The following is a 26,857-nucleotide window of genomic DNA, read 5'->3' as shown; positions in this document are numbered from 1 at the left end:
GTTGACAGTTGTGTCTCTCTTTTGCCTCTCTCTTCTTTTACCAGTTATAACATCCTCATTCCCCTCTAAGATCTCATACCTTAATAGAGCTGCCTGTCCCAGTTTCAGAAGCCTGTAAGGAAGTTACTTAGTTAATGGGTGTTTTTAGCAAAAGACCTGAAATGTTTTCCTCCAATCATGGTCCAAGGTGCAAACTGCAGGATCTTTCAAACATTCTGAGGTGTCTACCAGGTGTATTAAAAGAAAAAAAAAAGTCAAACTAGCACCCACAATAATGCAACTGAAAACAGGTGGAAGTTTGATTGCACCATCAACCATCAATCATTATTCTCCAGTTCAAGTACCAACTGGGCTTCACACTCCTCAGACTTTTGAGATCAGTTAAGAGGTAGCATTAATAGGGGGGAGAACTTATCTCTGAAGCTAAGCTTTGGGGTGCTCGCTTACCTGTGTGGGGAGGGGGTTTCTCAACACATTCAGCCCAACCCAACTCATATCATGGTTTAAGCCAGGGGTATCCAACTTTGGCAACTTTATGGCTGGCTGCCTGCCTGGGGAATGCTGGGAATTGAAGTTCACAGGTCTTTACAGTTGCAAAGGCTGGACACCCTTGGCTTAGTGAATGCAGAATCAGAATCAAAATCAGGCCGGAAGGGACCTTGGAGATCTTCTAGTCCAGCCCCCGTTCAAGCAGGAGATCCTATATCATTTCAGACAAGTGACTGTCCAGTCTCTTCTTAAAAACCTCCAGTGATGAAGCAACCTGTTCCATTGGTTAATTGTCCTCACTGTTAGGAAGTTTCTCCTCAATTCCAGGTTGCTTCTCTCCTTGATTAGTTTTCATCCGTTTTTTTCCTGTTCTGCCCTCGGGTGCTTTGGAAAATAAGTTGACCCCCTTTTCTTTGTGGCACCCCCCTCCCCCCAAATACTGGCATACTGCTATCATGTCACACCCCCCAGTCCTTCTTTTCTTTAGACTAGCCAAACCCAATTCCTGCAATCGTTCTTCATATGTTTTAGCCTCCAGGCCTTTAATCATCTTAGTCGCACTTCTCTGTACTTCTTCCAGAGTCTCAACATCTTTTTTGTAATGTGGTGTCCTAAACTGGATGCAGTATTCCAGGTGTGGTCTTATCTAAACTAAAGCAGAGTTCCTTGTGTGTCCAATCACACTTGGCCAATAAAGAATTCTATTCTATTCTATTCTATTCTATTCTATTCTATTCTATTCTATTCTATTCTATTCTGTTCTGTTCTGTTCTGTTCTGTTCTGTTCTGTTCTGTTCTGTTCTGTTCTGTTCTATTCTACTCTACTCTACTCTACTCTATTCTATCCCTTCTCCTATTCTATTCTATTCTATTCTATTCTATTCTATTCTATCCCTTCTCCTATTCTATTCTATTCTATTCTGTTCTATCCCTTCTCTTATTCTATTCTATTCTATTCTATTCTATTCTATTCTATTCTATTCTATTCTATTCTATTCTATTCTATTCTATTCTATTCTACTCTACTCTATTCTATCCTATCCTATTCTATTCATCCCTATTCCCTAAACTAAACTAAACTAAACTAAAAGTAAAAGCAGCTTTCACCTAAACCGGGAACAAATCCAACTTCCCAAGTTTTGCCCCTCAGGATGGTAGTCCTTTATTCACTGGCGATTCCTGGATCAGGGCCAAAGCCCAAACACAGTCCTTGCGAAGGAGGGAGGGGGTGCTGCTGTTGGAAGGGTCTCGATTGCCCCCCCTCTCCTCTTTCAAAGCCTCCCCCCTTGTCTCCCCCGCAGCTGTGGCCACCTCTCCGCTTGGATAAGCTCCTTCCTTGTTTGGACTAAGCCAGCCAGCCAGCCAGCCAAGCTGACCCTGAGCGAAAGACAAGTGAAACTCCCTCCCCCCCTCTCTCTCATTCTCTCTCTCTCTCTCTCTCTCCCATCGCCACCCAGTGTGTATGGAGAAGAGGAGGAGGGGGGGGGGGTGCCGTGTGAGAGCCAGAGGCGGAGCGCCGGTGCCAAAATTTTGCTGAGCTCAGGGCGCTCTGGGCAGCAGCCGAGCCCAGAGCTGGTGACATTTCCGGTTTGCAAGCGGCCAGCCAATTGGTGTTCGCAGCCGGGCTCGCCGGAGCAACGAGACGCAAAATAGGATAATCTCTCCCTCTCTCCCTCTCTCTCTCTCTCCCCCCCCCTCACTGCTTTCTCTTCCCTTGTAGGAGGCGGGAGAGCCAGGACTGAGCCGGAGCCGCTCCATCGCCCCCCCCTCCCCTCGCCCGGCTTGGCAGCCCCAGCCAAAGCGAGCGCGGCGCAGCCCTTGAGCAGCTGGGCTTGGCTCGGCGTTCCAAAGGGGCGGGGCTTTCGCCCTGCAGCGCTGTGGGAGTTCGAGCCCTGCAAGGGGTGGCACTCTGCACACGCCCTGAGGCGGCTTTGTCTCGGCTCCCCCCCCCCAAAAAAACTATATATATATATATTTATATATATTCGGTAGATTTTTTTTTTCTCCCAAGCCGTCCAACGGGCTTGCTGTAGCTCCCCGGCGCTGAGGCTCGAAGGGAAGCGCTCCTTCAGGTCGCCCGCGCGCTCTGCACGCGCTCAGGAGCCCTCTCGCTCTCGTCCCGGCCAAAGCTCCCGGGAGGGGCTGCGTTGAAACGGCACCGGGGAAGGGGCGGTAGCTGAAGCGGCCTCTCGATGTAGGATGTCTCCTCTTCGCCAATGGCTCGGCGGCTCCCGGCGGGGAGGACGACGCGGCTGCCCTCCTGAGGCGCCCGCCCTGGAGACGAGGCGGCGGCGGCGGCGGCAGCGGCAGCGGGAGCAGCAGCAGCGGCGGCGGGTTTCCTCCGGCAACTTCGCTCAGGTTTCCCCGGCGGCCGAGCGCCTGGTGGGCTCGTCCTCCTTGCCCGGCCTTATCCTGGAGCGCTGAGTCGGTGCTTCGCGGATCCGCGGCCGGAGAAGCGCGGCTCCAGTCCAGCTCCTCCTTCCCCCCCACCCCACCCCCTCTGGACCGGCCCGTGGATTTCGGAGCTTCGCTGCGTCTCCGTCGTCTCTGAACGGAGGGAAACCAACGTCGGACGCCCCGGCGTTGCGAGTCGCTTCTCCGAGACTCCCCCCCACCACTTTTTTTGGATGCGGTGAGTAGCGGGCTTTTGGGTTGTAAAGGCAAGAAAGAAGTTAACAGTAACAGAGTTGGAAGGGACCTTGGAGGTCATCCAGTCTACCTCTCCCCTGCTCACTCGGGAGACCTGTACTAGGGATTCGAACCGCCGACCTTTCTGATCGACAAGCTCAGCGTTTTAGCCATTCAGCCACCTAGTCAGGAAAGGAAAGAAGAAAAGAAAAGAAAAGAAAGAAAAGGAGGGAGGGAGGGAGGGAGGAAGGAAGGAAGGAAAGAGAAAGAAAGAGAAAGAAAGAGAAAGAAAGAGAAGGAGGGAGGGCGGGAGGGAGGAAAGAAAGAAAGAGAGAAAGAAAGAAAGAAAAAGAAAGAAAGAAAGAAAGAAAGAAAGAAAGAAAAGGGAAGGAGAAGAGAAAGAGAAAATAGTATCATAGTCAGGAGAAATGCCAAAACAAAGAGGAAGGTAGGTAGGTGGGAAAGAAGGAAGGAAGGAAGGAAGGAAGGAAGGAAGGAAGGAAAGAAAGAAAGAAAGAAAGAAAGAAAGAAAGAAAGAAAGAAAGAAAGAAAGAAAGAAAGAAAGAAAGAAAGAAAGAAAGAAAGAAAGAACCCTTCCCCAAACTGGGCTTTGGAGATCTGATCTTGGGGCCATCCTGGAGAAAAGTGGGGGCAGAAGGGTGGGTGGGATGTTTCCATCACGTCGCGCGTCCCCGCGAGGGGCTCACACGAAGCCCTTCTTGCCTCACGGGCCGTGGAAGACGGACGGGTTCCCAGCGAGGGGCTGCGGAGTCGAGTCCGACCGCTTAAAGTCGTGTGTGGAACCAACTTCGGGCTAAAACTGTTCTCAAGGCGCTAGTTCTCAGTCCGGCGGCTGGTGAGCTGCCGGTGACCCCGCTGAATGTTGTATTTTTTCTGTCTCGTTTCTGAATGTTGGGTTATTTTTTGAGAGGACGTGCGCTGTCGGCCAAAAAAAAAAGAAAAGAAAAAGAAAGAAAAAGGACGCGTCGGGAGAAAAAAACGGTAATCGCGGATGAGATCTTTTGCAAATAAAACGCGGCAGGACTTCCTTTTTGGAAATGAGAGGCTTAGGGTACTATATGACTGTATCGAATATGGGTGTTTATTCGGAAGCAAAGTGTAATGTTTCTTGCCTAAGCAGGGGGTTGGACTAGACGACCTCCAAGGTCCCTTCCAACTCTGTTATTCTATTCTAATGCACTTTAGGGAGAGTATGCAGGTAGTGGGGTGGCCATGGCTGGTCTGAACTTCGTCTGCTTTAGAAGTTGCTCCGTCCGCCGTGAGTTACTTTTCTCCTTGCTAAGGGTCCTTACTTAGCATCTTGAAGATCTATAGAAACGGATCCTTCTGTGTCTCTAGCATGTTTTTTGCTTGGAAGTATGCTACGTTAAATGCCGTGGGCCAGGGGTAAATAAACAGCTGTGCCTGGGTATGTGTTAACATTTTGCTGCACACGCTTCACAATATCGACTTTTTAAAAGGGAATTGAGGCGCCTGCGAGTAGCGCGAACCGGTGTTAACCTTTCAAGCCCCGCAGGATCCCCGTGTTTGTGGAACCCCTGCCTTCCACCGCGCGTGGGAATGACTCCCGAGCTAACAAGTTGCCTGGTTCCACCTTGCTTCCCTTCCAGCCTGTGATTCCGGGAAAGCAAATCCCATCCACCTGCCCCCCCCCCCTCCCTCCCTCCCTCCCTCGAGAGATCAGGGTTTTTGCGATCACACGACACGCTTGCCCGGATCGTCTTAACAAACCTTTGCGGCTTCCTTCGGATTCCGTTACATTGTTTTAATGGCTTAAAAAAAAAACGTGGAACCCCCTGTCCACCCCCCTCCCTCCTGCCCCGCTGTTGCGTTTTGTGCTTCTGGATCTGGTGCCAAGCCAGAAAACGGGTTAATGCACCCTGTGTGTGTGTGTGTGTGTGTGTGTGTGTGTGGGAAGGCTTGTTGTGGCAGGATCGAGTTGCAAAAGCCGCGTGGCGAGGAAAGGGTGCTGGTGGAGCGGTCAAGAGAAGGGACGGCGGATGCAAACAAAACCCAGTGCCCGCGATCCGGGAAGCGCCCAGCTCGGGCAAGAAAACGCGCCTGGGCATCGTGTTGGATTTCTGCCTTCCCAAGGGGCGGGGCTGAGCGGTGGCTCCTCCCTCCCCCCCCTCACCACCCACGGAGCCCTTAGTGGCGCCCGCTGGCTTGTGGCTCTTCCCAAGCCGGCCCTCCCCTCCCCTCCCTCCCCTTTAAAGCAGACCCCCTCCCTCCCTCCTGCCAAGCCGTCGTACTGTAGCTTTAAAAGGCTTCCAACCACGTCTCAAAGGCCTAAATAGCACAGAAAGCGGGTGGAAGGGAAAGGGGGGGGGGCGGGGAGGGAGAAGAGAAAAGAGTGCAAAGAGGCTGGCTGTTCTTATTGTGATTGGTGCCCATCATCTCTAGAATAACATCCGGATAAGCAAGACAGTTGCAATCATTAGTTATTTTTATACATTAAAAAAAAAAATCATCATCATCACCACCACCACCATCAACAACAACAACAACAACGGGAGCAAGCGGCCGATCCCGATTATGCTGCGGCTGTTCCGGGCTGGATTTGATTCCCTGCTGTCCAGCAGCGTCAGGAAGAGGCTTTCGGCGGCTGCGTTGCCGCCTTTCTTTGCTTCCTCTCCCGGGCTCGGGTGATTTATTTTTATTTTTTTATTTTTATTTTTATTTTTTTTTGATCCCGAAGAATAAAAACAAGCGGAAGGCTCGATTTCCAGCTGTGGAGCATGCTCACAAAACTGCGAGATCTCCCCTTTATGAAGCAAGCTGGGCCCTTGTGGTTGTTATGGCTGTAGATGCCAGCCCCCCCTCCTCCCTCCCCCCCAGGATTCCCCCCACCCCCACCTCACCCCCGCCTTGATTTGGGGGGGCATCGGCTCTGATACGGCCACCCGGAATGACCCGTCTGTTCGCCTCCTGAGCCAACTGACAATAAGGCTCTTCTCCGATCGAGCCCCCCCTGCCCCCCCTGCCCCCCCCCGCCCAAAACAGGTGTTGGCGAAGAGAGATCCCATCGCCCGATCGCTGGAAGGAACCTCACCTCCTCCAGGAGGAGGAAACCAGGCAGCCAATTCCTTCTCCCCCCCCCATCTCCCCCCTCCCCCGCCAAAAGGAAAAGCAAGTGGAAAGAATGCCAGAGGAGGCTTGGCTGTTGCAAGCTAGACGGCAAAGGTAAGTAAGGCAATGGAAGCCAGAGGTGTTTTCCTGTTTATTCTGCCTGCCCTCCTGTGTGAGGCTGTGCCCTTCTCAAAAGTGTTGGCACGTTGCAGTGGCTGTTTTCTGCTGGGGAAGGATCCCGGGGGAGGGGTGGGGGTGGGGTAGATTCCATTTTTGGTAGCGGAGAAGTGTGTGTGTTGTGTGTGTGTGTGTGGGGGGTCACTTGGGAATGGGTTCCTGCATCTGGGGGTGTCCTGCAGGAGGGGCTGTTCTGGGGTGGCCTGTAGAGAGAGAGAGAGAGAGAGAGAGAGAGAAGCAGCTATTCCCTTGAGTGGGCTGTGCAGCACAGCTGATAGGATCCAGCTTTTGCTCTCAGGGCCTGAAGTAACCTTTGCGGGTGTCAATTGGTGGAGGTTAACCCTTCCGTTGCCTCCTGCAGCTTTGAGCTTCTTCTGAAAGGCCTGTGTGGGGTGGAAATGGGGTGGGGGGGGGCACGGACGGACAAGGTGCTCCGGAGAAAGATGTGCAGGCCTTTTAACTAAGCCCCTTAGATACCAGACCTCTTGCATCTGGATCTTTTCTTGCTTTTAAACTTAGCCTGGGTTCCAGATACCTTGTGAGTTGTGCCTGATGGAAAAGGGAGGGGGAGGAGGAGGAGGAGGGGGAGAGGGAGAACGGGTAAAAATAACATTTGCCAACCTCTTGCGATGATGCTTGTTTCTGATTCAAGTCGCCAGAAAGAGAGACACATGGCCTTAGCGTCGTCAGAGGGTGGGTGCATCTAGAATTTTAATCTATTTCTCCCCCCTCCCCTTAGTCAATTGATCGGAGAAGAGGCCTTTGTATATCTGGGGTGGGGGGGGATGGGGGGGTATCCGTGTGGAGAGGAGGGGAAGTAAAACCTCTGGTCTGCTTCTTGGAAGAGAGCTAAGGTTTGATTTCCATTGGATGCGAGGAGCTGAATGGAGCAGTGGCATTTCCCTCTAGTTTTGCATCCTCCCCCCCCTTTTCTTTAAAGGCTGTGTGTGTTGCCGCAGAATATGGTTAGCCTGAAAGCATGGCATCATCGGCTCCTGATAGATGGCTCTGCACATCAGATGCCCAGCAAAGCATGTATTCTGTGCCTCAGCGGGCTTACCTGATTTATTTATTTTTTATTATTTTTTTTTAGCAATTGCAGCTTTTCCACATATGGCAGATGACGGACATTTAAATGGCATTTAGGTTTTGGAGAACAGTAGAGTATTTACTCTCTTGGTTGTGGGGGGGGGAGAAAGGGTGTGTGTGGGGGGTTTAGGCAAATTCCAGCATCTTACTGGAATTTGCAAATGAACGATCTCTAGCTACTGCCTGGAAATCTTTTTGCTTAGCAACTTCATCGCTTGTCATACCTGCCTTCTGCCTATCTTTAGCCATCTGTGCTGAGGTTCTTCTGTTGGGGTTTAAGACAGTGGCAGTGCTCTGATTGTAGCAGACTGACTGCAGAGTGTTGTTCTCTGTGTGGAGGGAAAAGAGGGGAAATAAAAATAAAAGTCTTAAGGACTCCCTAGTATACAATCTGGCCTGGGCCATTTTTGGGGTGATAATTGGCCTCTTGATTGCATAACAAATAGCAAGGCAGATGTAACTTTAGGGTTGAGCTGTCATTTAGTGAATTAAGGAGATTCTCCTTAATAGGAAATTCTATGGGTCCCATCCCCCCCACCCACATTGGAAAGCTTCCTGGCAAATGGAAACACCTTATATAGGAGGTCTCGTATTTCTTTAGATTCCAAAACATAAGCGTTTGTGTCTTCCTAACCTGGATCTTTCAAAAAAAAAAAAAAAAAGACATGTGATTGAGTTGGTCAGGTTCCAGCATTTTTTTCCTCCCATGCTTCTGGTAATGAGGAGCACTAGTCAAGTTCTTGGCACAAGAGCTACCCTGGGTAGCAGTGCAAAAGTTGAACGAGAAGAAAGCGGAGAAGGATTGGCAAGTATTGCTAAACTGAGCTTTCTGCCAGTAATTTGAAATATTTTAATTGTATTTCAAGGTCTCGTTCCGTTGTTCACCTGCAGTTTATGTACCTGTTGCTAATTCTGTTTCCTGAAACAACCTTTGGCTTGATGGAGCAAATTGAGGTTCAAGTTAAGACCAGTTAACTTGCCTGGTGGCTCAGCAGACTGATAGCATTGTGATTAACACCAGCTGTCTGCAATTACTGTAAGTTCGAATCTCACCAGGCTCAAGGTTGACTCAGCCTTCCATCCTTTCTAAGGTAGGTAAATTGAGGACCCAGTTTGTGGGGGCAATAAGCTGACTTTGTATAAATATACAAAAGTATGAAGGCTATTGCTTAACGCACTGTAAGCCGCCCTGAGTCTCCGGAGAAGGGCGGCATATAAATCAAATTAAAAAAAAAAAGGTTAGCTGATCAATTTTGGATTAAGTTAAGAGCAGAGTCTACTAATTCTTACAACTAGTTCAGGGAATGGAAAAATAAATGGGGTTGTGTGTGCATTTTTCATGATGGCATTAGGAGTTTTGCAAGCTGTATTCAGCTGCTGGGCATTTCAAAAGTATCCTCCTGTTTAATATCACTGTCATCCATTAGAATACTTAGTAAAAAGAGTTTGTATTAACATGTTTTTGTTGAAATGGACCACTGCTCATACAGTATAAATTTTCTCTTTGCCGAGGTGTCTGGTGTTACCAGGAACAGGCTGGCCCCTTGTAGTAACAGAATATGCTTTTGCACAAATTATTGATGATGGATTTTATGCTGTTTACTTGAAAATGTGCTATTCGGTTGGGTTACAGCTTGTCTCTGGCTGGAATGTTTCAGTGACCAAGATATCCAGCAATGGTTAGCAGTGTTTGTAATTGCTGTATTGATGCCTTTAGAGATAAGAAACTGCTTGTTAACAGTGGGGAAGAGAGAGATGTTCAACAGTGTGAAATTTTCACAGCCAATCAGGGTGTGATTGCTGATGCTCTAATGCTGCTTAGTGAATGATTTTAAGGGCAGTCATATTCAGTGAAATTCCAAGGCCGGCGTTTAAACAAACCTCTTCTTTGGGGGAATATTTTAATTTTAAAATTCCCTTTATGGCAGAGTCTCTCAAATTTTATAATTGCTGCTTCCCTTCTCCCTCCAAACAGGAAATGAATGTGTGTCAAGCCCTTAAGGGGGAAAAAAAAACATTGTCTAATTAGAGTTAGGCAACTACTAACTCCTCCTTCTTTTAAAAATTGTATGTTAATCTATGTAGCCAATAGAACAAGGATAAGAATTTTGGCTTCCTGCTCTCTCTCAGTGGACAGTGTTGTCTGACAAATAACACATTGAAGACATTCTTACGGTAGGTTTCACAACTGTTTTTGTTTCCAAACAATGTGTAATTTTCATTACACTGCCATGATTTAGGTTTACTTCTAGAGTCAGTTTGTTCTAGTGCAGTGTTTCTCAACCTTGGAAGCTTGAAGATGGGTGGACTTTAACTCCCAGAATCCCCCAGCCAGCAGCGCTGGCTGGGGGATTCTGGGAGTTGAAGTCCACCCATCTTCAAGCTACCAAGGTTGAGAAACACTGTTCTAGTGGTTAAGGTTCCAGTCTAGAAACCAGGAGGCTGTGAGTTCTAGTGCCTCCTTAGCCCAGGAAAAATAATCAGTTCCACGTGAAGATAACTACAATTCTGAAATGTTGAATTATATGAGTCGTGATTCATATGGCTGGTGAAGCCATTTAGGGCCTGGGAGAGAGAGTCAAGATCAAAGGAAAGCTCATGAGATACAGGCAGTCCTTGACTTACAACCCCAACTAAGCCCAACATCTCTGTTGCTAAAGCAAGACAGTGGCTAAGTGATTTTTGTCTCATTTTATGACCTTTCTTGCCACAGTTGTTAAGTGAATCACTGCAGTCGTTAGTAACACGGTTGTTAAAAGAACCTGGCTTCTGCATGACCTTGGGACACCATAACCATCAAAAATATGAGCCAGTTGCCAAGCGTCTGAATTTTGATCACATGAACATGGGGATGCCGCAACAACAGTCATAAGTGTGAGAAACGGTCATAACCCACTTTTTTCAGTGCTGTTGCAACTTCGAATGGTCGCTAAATAAAGGGTTGTAAGTTGAGGATCACCTGTAATGTGGCCAGTTCTTTTGTTTCAACCCCAAATCCATCATTCTGTTGCAAGGAACATGCTGCTGAACTAAGACTCCAGCTTCTGGTCTCCCTTCAGCCACTGAAGTTCTCCGGAGATCATTGGACTAATGTCTCTCTCTGGACCAAGAATCTTTGTGATCTACTGGTGAAAGTGCTAGACAAGAAGCAGAAAGATCCAGGTTCTGACCCACCCCCCCAACTTCAGCTACAGAAGATTGCTGGCGAACTTTGGGATCGTTCCCTCTTTCTCAACCCAGGAGCCAGTATGATGTCATACATCTCATGGTTAATCAGCTGTGTTTCATGCATGGAAATTTGCATTTTGCATGGCAGATGCATCTCATAAATAAGCAGCTTGGTTCCGTGCCTGGAGTTTTGCATGGCGGAGGTAAATGTGGCAGTGTAGTCGCTTATATTTGCTAGTATTTCAGTGTGTCGTGCAACTGTTTAAAGATAGCTGGACCCTGGCAAAGAATCGCAGATGGCAGCAACAGGCAGAATTAGCTCCAAGGGATTGGAGCTCCCTATTATAATGTAACAATCAGAAGGTTCCTATTAAGGGTGATTGCTACTGAGTTTTCCCGAAAATAAGACCCTTTCTTATATTTGTGTGAACCCTAAGATAAGCCCTTGGCCTTATTTTCGGGGAGGTCTTATTATTTTGGGGCGCGTGGAGCAAGACGGGGCTCCTCTTGCCGTCTTACCTGATTTCCAACTCTGTCTCCCTAACCCTAACCAGAGGAAATGTCAGGGACCAGCTATGCATGCATTTAAACATTTTCAGGGAGGGCTTATTTTCAGGCAGGGCTTATTTTGGGGGAGGGGCTTATTTTAGTGCATGCGCTCAAAAGCCCGATTGGGCTTATTATCAGGAGATGTCTTATTTTCGGGGAAACACGGTAAGTAGCCGTGCATTGAACATCCACTGGCTTTATTGGGTGGTTTCATATGATGAATTAAAACACAGATGGATAAGCAGTCCATACTTTAACAAGCCATAGATGACTTGTATATAAGCTATAATTGACTTAGGTCCGGGATATTTGCATGACCTCCTCCTGCTTGCCTCTCACCGTCCTGTTCGCTCACATAGGGCCGCTCTCCTCAGGGTTCCGATGGCGAGCCAGTGTCACCTTGCTGTGCCCAGGGGTAGGGCGTTCTCTGTGGGTGCTCCCACTCTCTGGAATGAATTACCTACTGAGCTCCGGATGGCTCCTGATCTCCGTTCCTTCCGCCGGGACTTGAAGACTTGGCTTTTCAAACAAATAAGCTGACTCTGATTCCGGGTTTTATTATTTACTATTAATTAATTTTTTGGATTAAATTATGATTTTATTGTACTTGTTTCTTAACTTGTGTTCGCCGCCCTGAGTCCTTCGGGAGAATGGCGGCATATAAATACATGTAATAAATAAATAAATAATTCATGGTTATAATTCAGGGGTGTCAAACTCATCGCAGGGTGCTTAGATCTGCCCTGAAAACAGTGAAAGACCAGCCTGTGGCGCCTCTGCCAGTGAAAATGGAGCTTGGCCGCGGCCCTCCCAAGTTCCATTTTTGCCTGCAGAGGGTTGCAGGAGGCCATCGCAGCCGAAAACGGAGCTCACAAGGGCCACAGGCAGCCCTCCCAAGCTCCATTTTCGCTGACACAGGGTTGCAGAGGCCGTTGCAGCCAAAAACGGAGCTCGGCAGCCTGCATAGTCTCTGCGCAAAATTGGAAGAAGGAAAATCCACCATAAGAAGAAGATTGAATTAGAAAAATTTTAGAATGCGCAGAGATGGACAAATTAACAAAAGAACTCAATGGGAAAGAGGATACAGAATATTACAAAGTGTGGTGTAGATGGTATGAATGGTTGGAGAATAGGAAAAATGAGAAAGAGGAATAAAGGGGAGGGGGGGGAAAATGTTGAAGATCAAGGTACAATGTAGACGAAATAAAGAAAGATGGAAAACAATTGTTGAATAAGACAAAGTTAAAATATGTGTAAATAGATGTAAATAGCAAGAAAGGATCACTTTGAAGTAGCTGTAGGAAAAAGTGATATGTATATAAATGTTGTGTGTTTGTGTCTTGTTTTAATTTATTCAAAATAAAAAACTTTTTTTTTTTAAAAAAAAGAAAGAAACCAACCATCCTGTAGCTTAGGACAATCGGTGAAACAAGGAAAGGGAACTTTAGTGATGCTCTTTGTTCACCAAACAACGGGAGTCTGGACTCAGTTGGAGGTGGATTGGGCCCCCGGCTGGGATTTCTTTTTATTGTTGTTATATTTCATAGAATTACAGTGATTTTGCTCGCCGCTCTTTGGGCCTCCATTCTGTTCCCTGAAGCATTGGGAAAATGTGAACTTGAGCACGGTTGCACAATATGGCAGGCTGCATTTTTGTGTGTCTTGGAGTTCGATAGCAATAAACTTTTGGCTGGGTTGGGTCAGGAAGATTTGCTGGCTTGTTGTGTCCCAAAACACGATGAACTTCAAGAGGAAGCCTCAATTCCCAAGCATCTCGGTTCCTTGCCAGGACAGACTGTGTGATATTCAAATTGCTTAGATCTGGAGAAGTTCTCATTTTTCCACTAGCTTGCCCCAAATATTTTGGATCCCGTTTTGAGTTAAAAAGCGTACAGGTGTAGTCCTTGACTTACAATCACAATTGGGACCAGACTTTCCGTGGCTACGTGAGGAGTTTGTTAAGTCCGTCACATCCTTTTGTATGACTTTTTTTTTTTTTTTTTTTGGCCATGGTTGTTACTAAGTAAGTCTGGCTTCTGTCGTTGACTTCGTTGGAAGCTGGCTGGGGAGGTCCTTAAATACATGCCGTTTGCCAAGCACCCAAATTTTGATCATGTGAACTGTGGGAATGCTGCAATGGTTGTAAGTGGGAGGTTGTAAGTCCCTTTTTTCAGTGCCACTGTAACTTCAAATGGTTGCTGAAGGACTGGTTGTAAGTTGAGGATTATCAGAAGTCGCTCTTCAAGACTTATTTCTTCCAGTTCAGGTTCTTCCAGTGGATCATCCCGTTTAAAGAAGTGCTGCCACAGTGGCACAGTGGTTAGAATGCAGTACTGCAGGCTACTTCTGCTGACTGCCTGCAATTTGGCAGTTCCAATTTGACCAGGCTCAAGATTGACTCAGCTTTCCATCCTTCCAAGGTCGGTAAAATGAGGACCCAAATTGTTGGGGGCAATAGGCTGACTCTGTAAACCGCTTAGAGAGGGCTGTAAAAGCACTGTAAAGCGGTATATAAGTCTAAGTGCCATTGCTATTGCTGAAGCCACCATAGTGTCTTAATACTGTTGAAGAAAAGATGGATACGATAAACAGGTACATCTTGCACGCATCTGGTTAGAGGAGGCAGTACAAGGCAGATCTTGTCTCATTTGGGCTGTACTCAAATGTGGAAGAAAACCGTTTGTCTTAGTCTGTATTGGCATGTATTTTTTATTGCCATTTGCATGTATGCAAACTTGGGATTGACATATGCGTTTGTGCAAAGGAGACTTGGCTTTGCCATCCAGCTTCTGTGCTGTGCCTGCTATCTTACATTATCCGTGTTTTTTGAGTGTTGGAATTTTGTTTTCAAGTAAAAATATTCATATTTCCTTTTGTTTCCTTAAAAAATAAATAAATCCCAGGACGGTTGATTTGGTTACGTGCCATCGAGTCATTTTTGACTTCTAGTGACCTTATAAATAGATATTCTTCATAACTAGGCCAGTTGCTGCATCATAAATTGGAGAGTTGGTGTCTTTAGTGGCAGGATGCCATTTTGGTGTAGTGGTTAAGGTGCTGGCTTAGAAAGCAGGAGGCTGTGTGAGTTCTAGTCCCTTCTCAGGCAGGAAAACTGGCTGGGTGACTATTGGCCAGTCCCTCTGTCTCAGAGGGCTGTTGTCGTGGGTGAAAATAGGAGGAGGAGGAAGCATTATGCGTGCTTGCCATCTTGAGTTACTAATAAAGCAATAAAGGCGAGACAAAAATGTAATAATAAATAAATAAATGATCTTCACAGGTTCCTGAAGGGGAGGAGAAAGTCACAAAATCATGGCAGTGTAGGTCATATCTGGCCAGCAGGTTGGAGGGTTGCCCACTTCTGTCTTCATCCAAAACTGACAAGAGAAGGGTATTGTAGATGCAACCTAGAACTAAGGAGACATTTTCTGGTGGTGAGAACAGTCAATCAGTGGAACAGTGGGTGCTCCATCACTGGAGGTTTTTAAGAAGAGGTTGGACAACCAGTTGCCCAGAGTGTGTCTCTTGCTGGAGCAGGGGCTTGGAGTAGAAGACCTGCAAACTCCTTTCCAACCTTGTTATTCTATGTTCTGTATCAGTGATGGTTAACCGTTTTGTTGCTGAATGCCAAAGCGTGCACACATGCGCATGCCTGAACCCCCAAAATGCAATGCGAGTGCCCCCCTACGCATGCACCCTGCCCCATACATGTGTGCACGTTCCCCATGCATATGTGTGCATCCCCCGCACATGTACCCCACCCCCACCCTCGTGCATGCGCCCTGGACCCCCTGCGCCCCATTTTGCCTTTCAGGTGGTGCACGAGGCTTTCCAGGCCCAAAACTGAGCCCTGTTTTGGGCCTGGAAAGCCTCCTGCACCAACTTGCACCCCCCTGCATGCACCCTGCTCCTCTGCACATGCGCATGCACATCCCCCACATGCACACTGCCCCCCCCCACATGTGTGGTAGAGACCTGAAGACCAGCTGGCTGGCGGGAGGCACACGCACATGCATGCTGGAGCTGGGCTGGAGCGACAGCTGGCTGGCGTGTCCGCAGAGAGGACTCTGCGTGCCACCTGTAGCACGCCTGCCATAGGTTCGCCATCACGGTTCTATGTTAATGCTTATTGGGTTCAAGATAACATGATAGATCCACTGGAAAAGTCCAAATTTGCACATCCTTCAAAGAAACAAATATATGGAGGAACAGAACCTCATTTGACCTTCAGTTCTTGATTGCCTTCCCTGATGCCAGACATGTGCATTTATTTTTGTTTCCCATTTTTAAATTTCCAAGCCTCAATTGGGAATGTCAGCTTTTCAGGGTGGATTTGAGGAGGAAGTGACCTCTTGAGCAATTAAGACAAACACACCAAAAAATGTGAGGAATGTTGCCTTAATTCAAGCGTATCCCAGGAAACCCACTTCTTTCAGGAACACTCAAAAAAAAAAAAGAAAAGAAAAGAAAAGAGCAAAATTCCCAGTGCTTTTCGTTTGCTTGGAATGCAGCTTGCTAACAAAAGCAAACATGTCATGACAGATTTGGAAGAAAGTAGTAACTGTGATTTTATTTTATTTTATTTTATTTTTTTGGCTTAGTACATCTTGATTCTTTACTGCCCTGTTATGTAATGGAAGAATGACGAGAGGGAAAATATGCTGATTTCTAAGCTTGGATCTTGTTCTTGGTTGCTAAAGGTCTCGAGCAATGTTTCTCGACCTCTTTAACTTTTAAGATGTGTGGGCGAGCATGCTTGGGAATTCTGGGAATCGGAATAACAACTTTTTAATAGTTGTAGTAGAGGTTGAGAAACTCTGGCCTAGAGATGCAGTTGCTATCCACAGTATGCATGGCTCAGTGTTTATATTAGTCTTTGAAAGAATAATTAAGTTTTATCTGCTCCCAATGTTATGGATTAGCTAATTATATAGCATAGAATTATATAGCATAGAAAAAAAAGTGATACTTCCTATCCCTCAAAAACTACTTTTAGGAATTAGAAGAACTTTCTAAGTTTGCTTTGGATGTTGAATGTTTTTTTTTTTAATTGAAAAAGTTTTTCAAATACAAATTTTTCCCCCTTTCCCCCCCTCCACCCTAACCCCCCCTCCCCCTCCCCTCCCTGTGGCTTCTCCAAAATAAAACCCAAATTAATAACAGATTATATAACACTTTACCATCCTTTTGTACCACCCCCCATATACTAACCCTTTCTTTCTAACAATATTATTATATCCCCCTTATACTATACATTTCAAAAACAACATTCAACTGTAAAATTATATAATAAATTCTAATTTAGCAATTTCATCTATTCAACTCATAATCTATCCTTCTAACAATATCCCCCTTATACTATACATTTCAAAGCAACATTCAAAGCAACTTTCAGCTGTAAAACTATATAATAAATCCTAATTTAGCAATTTCAACTCATAATCTATCCATTTCCTCCCCCCCCATACCTATATCTCTTAATTCAAATCTTTTACGTATATTGATATAACATATGGATGTTGAATGTTGATAGTGAAGGAGGAATATAACATGATTCATATGTGTTATTCTATGGCATGGTTTGCTTATTTGCAGTTTCTTTAACAAATGACATTTGGCTAGGTTCATATCTCATACTAAGTTAAACAACAGTAGTTGAGTTCACACAACCAGCCAAACTGAAAGGAAACCAATCCCTTTGTAGCTTAATGTGAAGTGTAAACCTAGCTCTAGTGGAACGTTGTAACTATTTTTGTGTGTTTATGATTTTAATTGTGGCGATCATCTTCACTGCCCAGAGTCATTTGGATTGAGATAGAAATTGAGTGATTGAATGAGTGAATAAATATCAAGGTTGTTTACTATTGTTTGTACTTACCAACTGAGACATGGTCATCAAACTTTCCCAGATGTGCTAGAAAATACGCGACAGAGCTTATTCTCCTGCTTTATTTTGAATTTGTTAGAAAAGGAAAAGATTATTAAACCTTTGCTCTCCCTAAAAGATAGGGATGAACAAATATTGTCACTCTCATTTCCATCCACTCATTTCTCAGTTGGAAATGTTTCCTCTGTTTGGTCAGCTACTTGCAAATTATTAGGTCAAAATTTTGTATGTATTGTGTATGTGATTTTACCTAATACATTTATAAGCAGATTAGCCTAGTGTACGTAGTTACCGCAAGTGTGTTTTAATGCATTACAATATCAGTACTCTTGGCAACTTCTGCGATCTTTTTCAGGGGTGGGCTGCTGGGGGTTCATGGGGCTTTGGGAGAACCTCTAGCTAAGATTCTGTGCAGTGTGGAGAACCCCCAAATCCCACTCCTGGCTGGCCCCTCCCACCCGTCCCTCCCCTCAGGAGTCCTCACGCGGCCTGTTTTGGATGCAGGTAAGTGCAGGGCACGCGCAGAGGCTCAGGGAGTGCAAAAAACAGGCCTCCTGGAAGTTCGGGAAGGCCGGAAACGGGCCCATTTCCAGCCTCCCGGAGGCTCGAGGAAAACCTCTGGAGCCCGGGGAGGGCAAAAACACCCTTCCCGCCATGGTGCAGGAGGCAGACTAGGCCACGCCCACCATGGCCATGCCTACCCAACAACTGGGCAGAGAACCCCTTGCTAATGTTTTTAAAGCCCACCCCTGGATTTTTTGCTTGTAACTGCAAGACATAATCAGGATAATTTTGGTAGAATTATTAGTGTTGTTTTGATGAGATCAAGGACTCCCAGAGCCCTTGCTGTTGAGTAAATGCCTTTTATGCATTGGATTGTAATTGTGAGCTTGTGCGGTGTAGTGATTAAGATGTTGGATTTAGGAGTGGAAAGGTCCAGATTCTACTTCATCCTTCAGCTATCAAGTCATAGAAACAAAAATAGCCATTGTTTCCAGTATAAGGGTGGTGTCAGGCATCTGGGATCACTAGGTTAGAGGAAAACGGGGGGCTCAGAACAGCAGAAGTAATACATGTAATGGAATTGCATGGTATAAAAAAAACACCTGGCCTTATTTCCAGCAAGAAACTGCTGGCAGCAATACTGGTGTTGGTGCCTAACCATCAAAAGTTGAGTAATTGTTTTTGGCTGAATTGCAGGTTACTAAATCCTTAGCTGTAAATTACCCAGGTAGTTAATTAGGTGCACAGAAGCATTTTCCTTGCAAAATTATAATCTTGATTGATGTACTGTAGCTATGTTAAGGAACTCTTCTCAACAGTCTGGTCCATAGTTTTCATAAAATGATGCTAGCTTTCATGAAGATGTTGAAGAGATGGATGATAGGTAGGTAGATAGGTAGGTAGGTAGGTAGGTAGGTAGATAGATAGATAGATAGATAATGTTTGTATATTTATACATATACATATAGAGATAGATAGATAGACAGAAAGAGAGAGATACAGATAGATAGATAATGTTTGTGTATTTATACATATACATATAGAGATAGACAGAGAGAGAGAGGTATATAGATAGATACATAGATTACGTTTGTGTATTTATACATATACATATACATATAGAGATAGATAGACAGAGAGAGAGATACAGATAGATAGATAGATAGATAGAGATAGAGAGAGAGATAGAGATAGATAGATATAGATACATAGATAATGTTTGTATATTTATACACACACACACACACACACATATATATATATTGTTGTTTTTTTTAAAAAAAAATCTGCTGTGTAGCTTCTATCAATTGATCACAAACATTGAGTTTTCCTCCTTGGGCAAGGAAAATGACAGGTTGGCCTTTCTTAACACTGTAACCGGAATGCGATTCTGAAAGTTTGAAAACTAATCCTTACTAATTGAGTTTCTTTAATTACACTATAAATGTTTAGCATTTTTAATGCGATGCCAATTGAAAGAGCTTTGAATTGCCCTGATGGATGAGAAGATTTAAAATAAATAATGATTTCTTATTATTACAGAAAAAGGAGAACAACAGTTCACCTTGGTGATGTACAAAATTCCTCTCTTGGCAGTGTGAAATAGATTAGGCTAACAGATAGTGATTAGCTCCATTTCATCCAATAAGCCTTGTAGACCAGTTCTCCTTCTCTTTCTGCCATAGCTTTATTGCTGGGCTACATTGGTTAGTCAAGAAATTTGGGCTGAAATGTGAAGGGAAGACTTCTTGGCTCATCCAGTTTCAACAGACTCTGCAATTAGAAAGTCTCAAAGCCACACAAATATGTGCTTTGCTATTTCTGACATTGGGCATAATTCTAGGACACATTTCCTTTTTGCAGTCATTAGTGTAGATCAGGTAAAAGACCTCCACCACAATGCTTATAATACTGTTTTCTTTTTTTTTTTAAGAATCCAAGATCTAGAAGTCTTCTTCCCACTCCTCATCTTTTTTTTTTTTTAATTTGATTTATATGCCGCCCTTCTCCGGAGACTCAGGGCGGCTTACAGTGCGTTAAGCAATAGCCTTCATCCTTTTGTATATTTATACAAAGTCAGCTTATTGCCCCCACAAACTGGGTCCTCAATTTACCTACCTTAGAAAGGATGGAAGGCTGAGTCAACCTTGAGCCTGGGGAGATTCGAACGTGTAGTAATTGCAGGCAGCTGAATGTTAATAACAGGCTATTAGCCAGCTGCGCCACCAGGCCCCATCTTCATACATTAGCTATAAGCTGCCATTTAGAAATACAGTTAAGTGAAAATTAGGCAGACTGTGAGTTATTGTAGTGTGCGTATTTGAACGTGAACTGGGTTTACATACTACTGAACCATGCTGTACTTAGTTGGATCTTGGGTTTGTGTAATACACACACATCTATTTTGCTCTGTAAACTTAGTTTTTGTTGTGGCTTGGTAATGAACCAAACCAGTTGTGGACCACTATATATTAATGAATACATGAGTTTGATACATCACGTCAAGTTTGGTTGTTCTCGAAATTCACTTGCTTGCTTTGAGGTATTTTTCTCCTCCTAAACTTTGGAGAGGTTTTTTTGGGGGGGGAGGGGGGAGGGAAAGGGAGAAGATCATATTTTAGCATATTAAATCATATCCAAGCCCTGAAGCTCTTTAAGCTGCTTAAGCCAACCTTAAATCCATAGATCAGTTAAACAGCTTGTCACAAATATAAAAGCTTAGAGTTTTCTAAGCACCTTAAACAGAGCTAAAGCTTTTAGATAAGGTTTGTGTCTAAGCTGTAACATGTGTTTAATTTTTCACAACGACCGATCAACTTCCATTGGGCAAGTTGGCTAATTCTAGTGCTTGAAACCATCTTTCCTTAAGAACTAGAAGAGCAGTCAACCTTATAATGAGGGGCTCAGTAGATATCTACGACAGGGCTGTCAAACTCGATTTCATTGAGGTCCGCATCAGGTTTGTGTTTGACTTTGGGAGGCCAGGGTGGACGTGGCCAGCTCGACATCACTCGTGTCGGGGGGCACCTGTGGAGACCCGAGCGCTTTGCCAGCGAAAACAGGCTCCTGAGCTCCGTTTTCAGTTGTGATGGTCTCCTGCAACCCTCTGCCAGAGAAAACAGAGGGCAGCATGCAACCCTCATAAGCTCCGTTTCCGCTGGCAGAGGTACTGCAGGCCGGCCCAGTGGGCCAGATCTAAGCACCCCATGGACTGGACCTGGCCTTGAGTTTGACACCTCTGATCTAGGGTATGGAGATTGGGCCATGACTAGTATTTGTACTAGGAGTCTCCAAAGCCTTCCTCCCATAGTTGTGGTTCTCTCCCTGAAGCTTCTGAGGACAGTTGGCAAAGTATGATGCTACCGACCACTTTAATCTACAGAAGTCCTCTGTGTCACTGGTTTACCAGGGAAGAGAGACCTCTTCAATAGCCTAACCTGGCAGGAGGCAGGTATGGAAAATTTAGACCCTTGTCCTAGAACAGTGTTGGCTGATCTTTTTGGCACCGAGTGCCGAAACGGGAGCGCACGCGTGTGGGGGAGCACCGGAAACCAGAAGAGCAGCTCCCCAGTGCATGGATGCAGGAGTGCTGGAAACCGGAAGAGCAGTTCCCTGGCTCACATGTGCACGCTGGGAAGCTGAGCTTCTGGTTTCCGGTGTACGCATGCGGGCTGGTTACCTGGTCTTCCAGTTTCTGGCATGCATGAGTGTGAAAAGAACAGCTGGCTGGCATGCATGTGTGTGCCAGAAACCAGAAGCTCAGCTTACCGGTGCACACATGTACTCCAGGGAGCTGCTCTTCTGGTTTTCAGCACTCCCGCACACACGAAGACCGGAACCCGAAAGAGCACCGGGCGACAGCTGGCGTGCCCAGAGAGATGGCTCTGTGTGCCATTTATTTATTTTATTATTTATTTATTAATTTAATTTGTATACCGCCCTTCTCCCAGAAGGGACTCAGGGCGGTGAACAGCCAAAATTAAAAATACATACAATACAAAAGTTAAGATAATTAAAAAGAATTAAATCATTGGCTTCCCAATTTAAAACCCCCAAGTCTATAAAATGTTAAAATCCCAATTAAGAACCATTTAGGCTAGGCCGGCTTGGTGAAATAAATAAGTCTTCAGGGCCTTATGGAAGGTCCAGAGGTCCGGGATCAGTCGTATTCCCGGAGGCAGCTCGTTCCACAGGGCGGGTGCCCCCACAGAGAAGGCTCTCCCCCTGGGGGCCGCCAGCCATAGATTCGCCATCACGGTCCTAGAATGAGCACCATTAGGTCTATCTAAGAGATCTGATTCTAGAGCTTTGTTTTATATATAGACTTAGATTGCCAGACTTTTACAATACTTGTGTACCTTAGTGGTATGGCTGATGCAACCAGCATCCTTTTCATAAGGTGTCCAAAACCTTTGTAATATCTCAAATAAAGAACAGGCAAGAAAAAAAAAATAGCAAGTCCCTGCCATATTTTAAAAAAAGAACACCCAAGATTTGTTAAAAAACAATATCATGACAAAAAAAAAAGAATCACATGCATTTTCATTAATTAAATCTGCATAAGCTGCCCTGTTTAAAATTGAGAGAGAGAGAGTCAGTTGGGTTTAGTGGGTTAATGCATCAGGCTAGAAAGCAGCAGACCATGAGTTCAAGTCCTACCTTAGCCAGCTGGTTGGGTGACTTTAGACTGGTTACTTTCTCTCAGCCCAACTTATCTCACGTTGTTGTTGTGGAGAAAATAGGAGGAGGAAGGCATGTTGGATATGTTCGCTGCCTTGGGTTATTTGTAAAAATAATAAAGACAGGTTACAAATATGTAAATAAATGGGGAGAAAGAATGAACAATGTTTTTTTTTAAAGAGGTTGATCTTAGTCACCAGAAGATCAACGCTTGCTGTTACTCTGGTGCCAAAAACTCATATCAATACCCACGGCAGAGCAAATTCACATACTCCAGATCCCAGGCTATGAAATGAAACAGAATCCATATTGCAACCAGCTCTAGGGATCTTAGCTTGCTGTCCAAATTCTCTAGATTCCAGGCCAGTTGCTGTTGGCTGGAGGCCTGGCCTGTACCTCGCTTTCAGCCAGCCTCAGAAAGAGAAAAAACACAGAGGCCGAAGACAAAAAATGGGAGGCTGCCCTCTCCTCTTAAGAGTCAATGGAAAACCCCACCAGAGGGAAAAGCCACATTTCTGATTAGCTTATCTGTTGCGGCATCTGGATCTCCTGAAGGGACTTTTCCTAAATTCTGCTCCTGATGCAAAATGCAGAAAATGGCTTGCTTTGCCTATTGTGCTAAATCCTGGCCTTGGTTAGCAATAGCAATAGGACTTACACCAGGGGTCTGGAACCTTAAACACTCAAAGAGCCATTTGGACCCATTTCCCACAGAAAAGAAAACACCGGGAGCCACAAAAACCCTTCCCTTGCCTGACTATTTCTTGAGCGGCCACAAAACTAGCATATGTAGTTGAATTAAACGTTCTGTTTTCTTCTGAAACTTTTCTTTTCTTGGATTTATCCATGGTTGGCCTCCCGGGGGTTGAAAAGCTCAATAAATTGCGTGCCGGCGGGTGTCGCAAATTGGCGGTTGGGATGCATATTTTGAGTGACGGAGCTGCAGCAGAGGGGTGAAAGAGCCATATGCAGCTCCAGAGCCGCAGGTTGCTGACCCCTGACTTAGACTTACGGTATATACCGCTTCACAGTGCTTTATAGCCCTCTCTAAGCGGGTTTTACAGAGCCAGCCTATTGCCCCCAACAATTTGGCTCCTCATTTTACCCATCTCGGAAGGATGGAAGGCTGAGTCAACATAGCATCCCCTATGGGTAGAATTGGGGAATTAGGACTATCCAGTTAAGGGTAGAAGCCGTCAGATCCAAGCAGAATGTATGAAGTTTGCTTCAGCGTGTTTGCTGCTATTTTATATTTTGTCTAGTTTCATCAATGTGCTCGCTGCTAGCTAAAAGCTTTTCCAGGTAGAAATTTAGAGCACACGTTGAATACAAAATGGGTTTATTATTAGGGAACGGAATAATTTGAATTCAAAACACAAAAGAAAGGAAGGCATTCCCAAAAAGGCTGTTTACTCTGTGGGTTCAGAGCAAAGGGTTTTTTTTTTTTGAAAAGTCAAAGCCCATTTACACAGCTGGATGGAGGAGGCAGATGGTTGGTTGCTGTTGACTGCAGACATATATTTTCAGTTAGGAGTTGACAACAGCAGAGCTGAGTCAAGCATGTACAGTTGCAGAAAAGCATCTGTCTGCATCCAAAAAGAAGAAAAGAAAAAGAAAGACGTTCAGACCCAGAAAAGATCAAAAATGCAGAAAGCTGCCTTTTAAAGATGCCTGTGATGGCTCACAGGTAGAGCTTTGATTGTGTCGTGAATTGATCCCAAAAAAACATTTGCTACATTAATTGGGTTGCCCCAGATTTTAAACCTAAACTTCAAGTGTTCTTATTCTGAAAATTATTTCCAGATACTTAAGCCGAAGTTGGCAAGTGAAAAAAGGATGCTGAGGGCCTTTTTCTAAGAAGATGCTTGCCTCAAAAGTCTGTTCTTTGGCGGGGAAGGGGGGAGGGAGAGTGTTTTAAACATGGTAGCTTACACACATTTAATTAATGAAGATACATATGGTTGCTTTTTGTCATGGTGTTGTTCTTCAAGAAATGAGCGGCGCAGTAGCCTAGAGGTGAAGACGCTCGCCTCCCACTCGGAAGGTTGAGAGTTCAATCCCAGGCAGCGACGATAGATGTTTCTCTATCAGGGTTCCAAGAGAAAATATCTGCTGCAAACTCTAAATAGGCATCAGGAAGGGCATCTGGCCAGTAAATGCTCAGCGCCATTTAGTCGCCCCGACTCCACCCCAAATTAAGGGATTAAAGAATCGTAAAAAAAACTAGAGAAACTGTTCTTCAAGAAATTTTAAAAATATGGCAGGGACTTGCTACTTTTCCTTTGGCCCATTTTGCATTTGAGATATTGCAAAGGTTTTGGACAGGCTTCTTGTAACTAGATGGTGGTTGCAGCAGCCATATCATTGCGATACAGAAGTACTGTAAAAGTTTGGAAATTTCCATTCACTTTTTTTTTCACTACCTCTGAAAAGAATCAATCAATGAGCAGCAAGAAAAGCTGGCAATAATTTGCCGACAACAGTTTTTCATTTCGTCTTAATCCTTGTGTGTAATTTCTAGTGCTTTAGTCATAAGCTTATTTATTTGGGAGCGGGTTCAGCAGAATTTACTTTCCAGTAAAGATCTTGGCAACAAAAGGACATATTAGTGTTAATACTCGCTTCCATTTCCCTTGTTGGTCTTTTGGCTGATACATATCATTACAACAGTGCGGGGAAAGGGCCATCGGTCTCCGGTGGTGCAGCATGTGGTCTGCAGGCTAACATTTTCAGATTCCTTCCCTGGTCTATCTTGAAGGGATACTCCATGCAGTGCTTTGGACCAGGGGTCTCCAACCTTGCCAACTTTAAGCCTGGCAGACTTCAACTCCCAGAATTCTCTAGCCAGCAAAGCTGGCTTAAAGTTGCCAAGGTTGGAGACTCCTGCTTTGGACTCCAGGGCAAAAAGGTGCTTCAAAGGGTACAAGGAGTTTGTAGAGTACTTGTCTACAACTCATGAAAGCAGCGACGTCTTTCCCCGGGATTATTTATTCATTTAAACTGCAATTTGGACCCATCTCCTCAACCTTAGAGGGCTCTATGCAATTTACAGATAAAACAATAATAATAATAGTGATAATAACAGCACATCGGCACTGACAAAAATCAACCTCGGTCAATTGCAAAAGGCAGCTTTACTTGGAACAGCTTACATCCAGTGATGTTGCTTTTAACATATCTACCTCGGCCATCCGAAGTCCTTGGGAAGGACTCAAAGTGGATAAAAATGCCAAATCCAGACTGAACATTTGGCTGACTGTGTGACAAACCATAACTCCCATCAAACAACAGCTGTATCTTGTTCCTATCAGTTTAATACCCTGTTTCCCTGAAAATAAGACAACCCCTGATAATAAACCCAATTGGGCTTTTGAGTGCATGCACTAAAATAAGCCCTCCCCGAAAATAAGCCCTCCCCGAAAATAAGCCCTCCCCACATGCATAGCCGGTCCCCGCCATTTCCTTTGGTTAGGGTTAGGGAGACAGAGCTGGAAATCAGGTAAGATGGCAAGAGGAGCCCCGTCTTGTTCCACACACCCCAAAATAATAAGACCTCCCCGAAAATAAGGCCAAGCGCTTATTTCTGGGTTCAAAAAAACATAAGACAGGGTCTTATTTTCAGGGAAACACAGTAACTGATATGTATCTATTTGAGGACTATATATTAAATGGACACACTCCAGAGTCCCTCTCTGAGGGAGTGAGGTGGTCTAGAAGTGTGAAAAATAAATAATAAATAAAAGTTTATAAAAAATAAACTTTTCTGAACATTGCAGCTGCATTTTAACCTGTAATGGTGTGGGCCACACTATGACCAATAGTGGGTGAAATCAGGACAAATAGGAGATCCGATCTCATTTGCAATCCATCAAAATTAAATCCAGCAAAAATACTTACTTTTCCAGTCTTATGTTTAATAAATTTCGCCTTCTCCCACATTAAAAAAATATTTTTGTTAGCTTATTTTTGAGAGGTTTGGCAATGTCATTTGGGGGCCATGAGTTGTAAACATCTCTGCTCTGGAAAGCCAGAGGTTTGGGGAATAGAAATAAATGATAGCAAAAGAATTCTGTTTCTGCTCTTGGAGTTGTTGCTGCTGCTGCTGCTGCTTTTTAGTGTAAATCTTGACAAACAATGTAGTATCCACCAGATATTTGGGACTGCGTGTTCCAGTCAGTCTTGCCAATGTTGGGGGCTGATGGAAATTGTGGCTAAAAACCATGTAGAGGATTCCAGATGTAGACAATACTGAATGCGCAGAACAGTGTTTCTTAACTTTAGCAACTTTTAAGAACTTCTGAACTTCAGTGCCCAGGATTCCCCAGCCAGCATGCTGGAGTAGATAATAATAATAATTCCCGACAGCGTAAAGCAGCTTGCAAATTAGAATAGTAGATTCCATTCTGAATTACACTTAAGTAACAAGCATCTTATTTAGAAATACCATTGCTTTGATATTTATAGTTCCTGCCACAGTATGGGACAATGCCTATGCAGTTTGTTCCAGAATCTTTGTGTTTCTGAAACTGAGCCAGATGGAAAGAAGTCAGAATAACAGAATTGGAAGGGACCTCAGTGTTCTAGTCCAACCCACTACTC

At 44.8% G+C, this 26,857-nt stretch overlaps 1 protein-coding gene across 2 annotated transcripts in view; it reads left to right on the top strand.

Annotated features, from left to right (window-relative positions):
• Positions 1-6,245: 6,245 nt before the first annotated feature.
• Positions 6,246-26,857, top strand: part of HIVEP3 (HIVEP zinc finger 3) — a 214,029-nt gene continuing 193,417 nt past the window's right edge. For both annotated transcript variants that reach the window (XM_087876606.1, XM_034413722.3), the window contains exon 1: positions 6,246-6,321. The gene's annotated coding sequence lies outside the window, so the exon portion shown is untranslated. The remainder of the gene's footprint in view (positions 6,322-26,857) is intronic.

Source organism: Pantherophis guttatus, chromosome 10 (genome assembly GCF_059756535.1).
Source record: "Pantherophis guttatus breed Tessera chromosome 10, ASM5975653v1, whole genome shotgun sequence".
Classification (NCBI taxonomy): domain Eukaryota; kingdom Metazoa; phylum Chordata; class Lepidosauria; order Squamata; family Colubridae; genus Pantherophis; species Pantherophis guttatus.
This window is presented reverse-complemented; position numbering and strand designations above follow the sequence as displayed.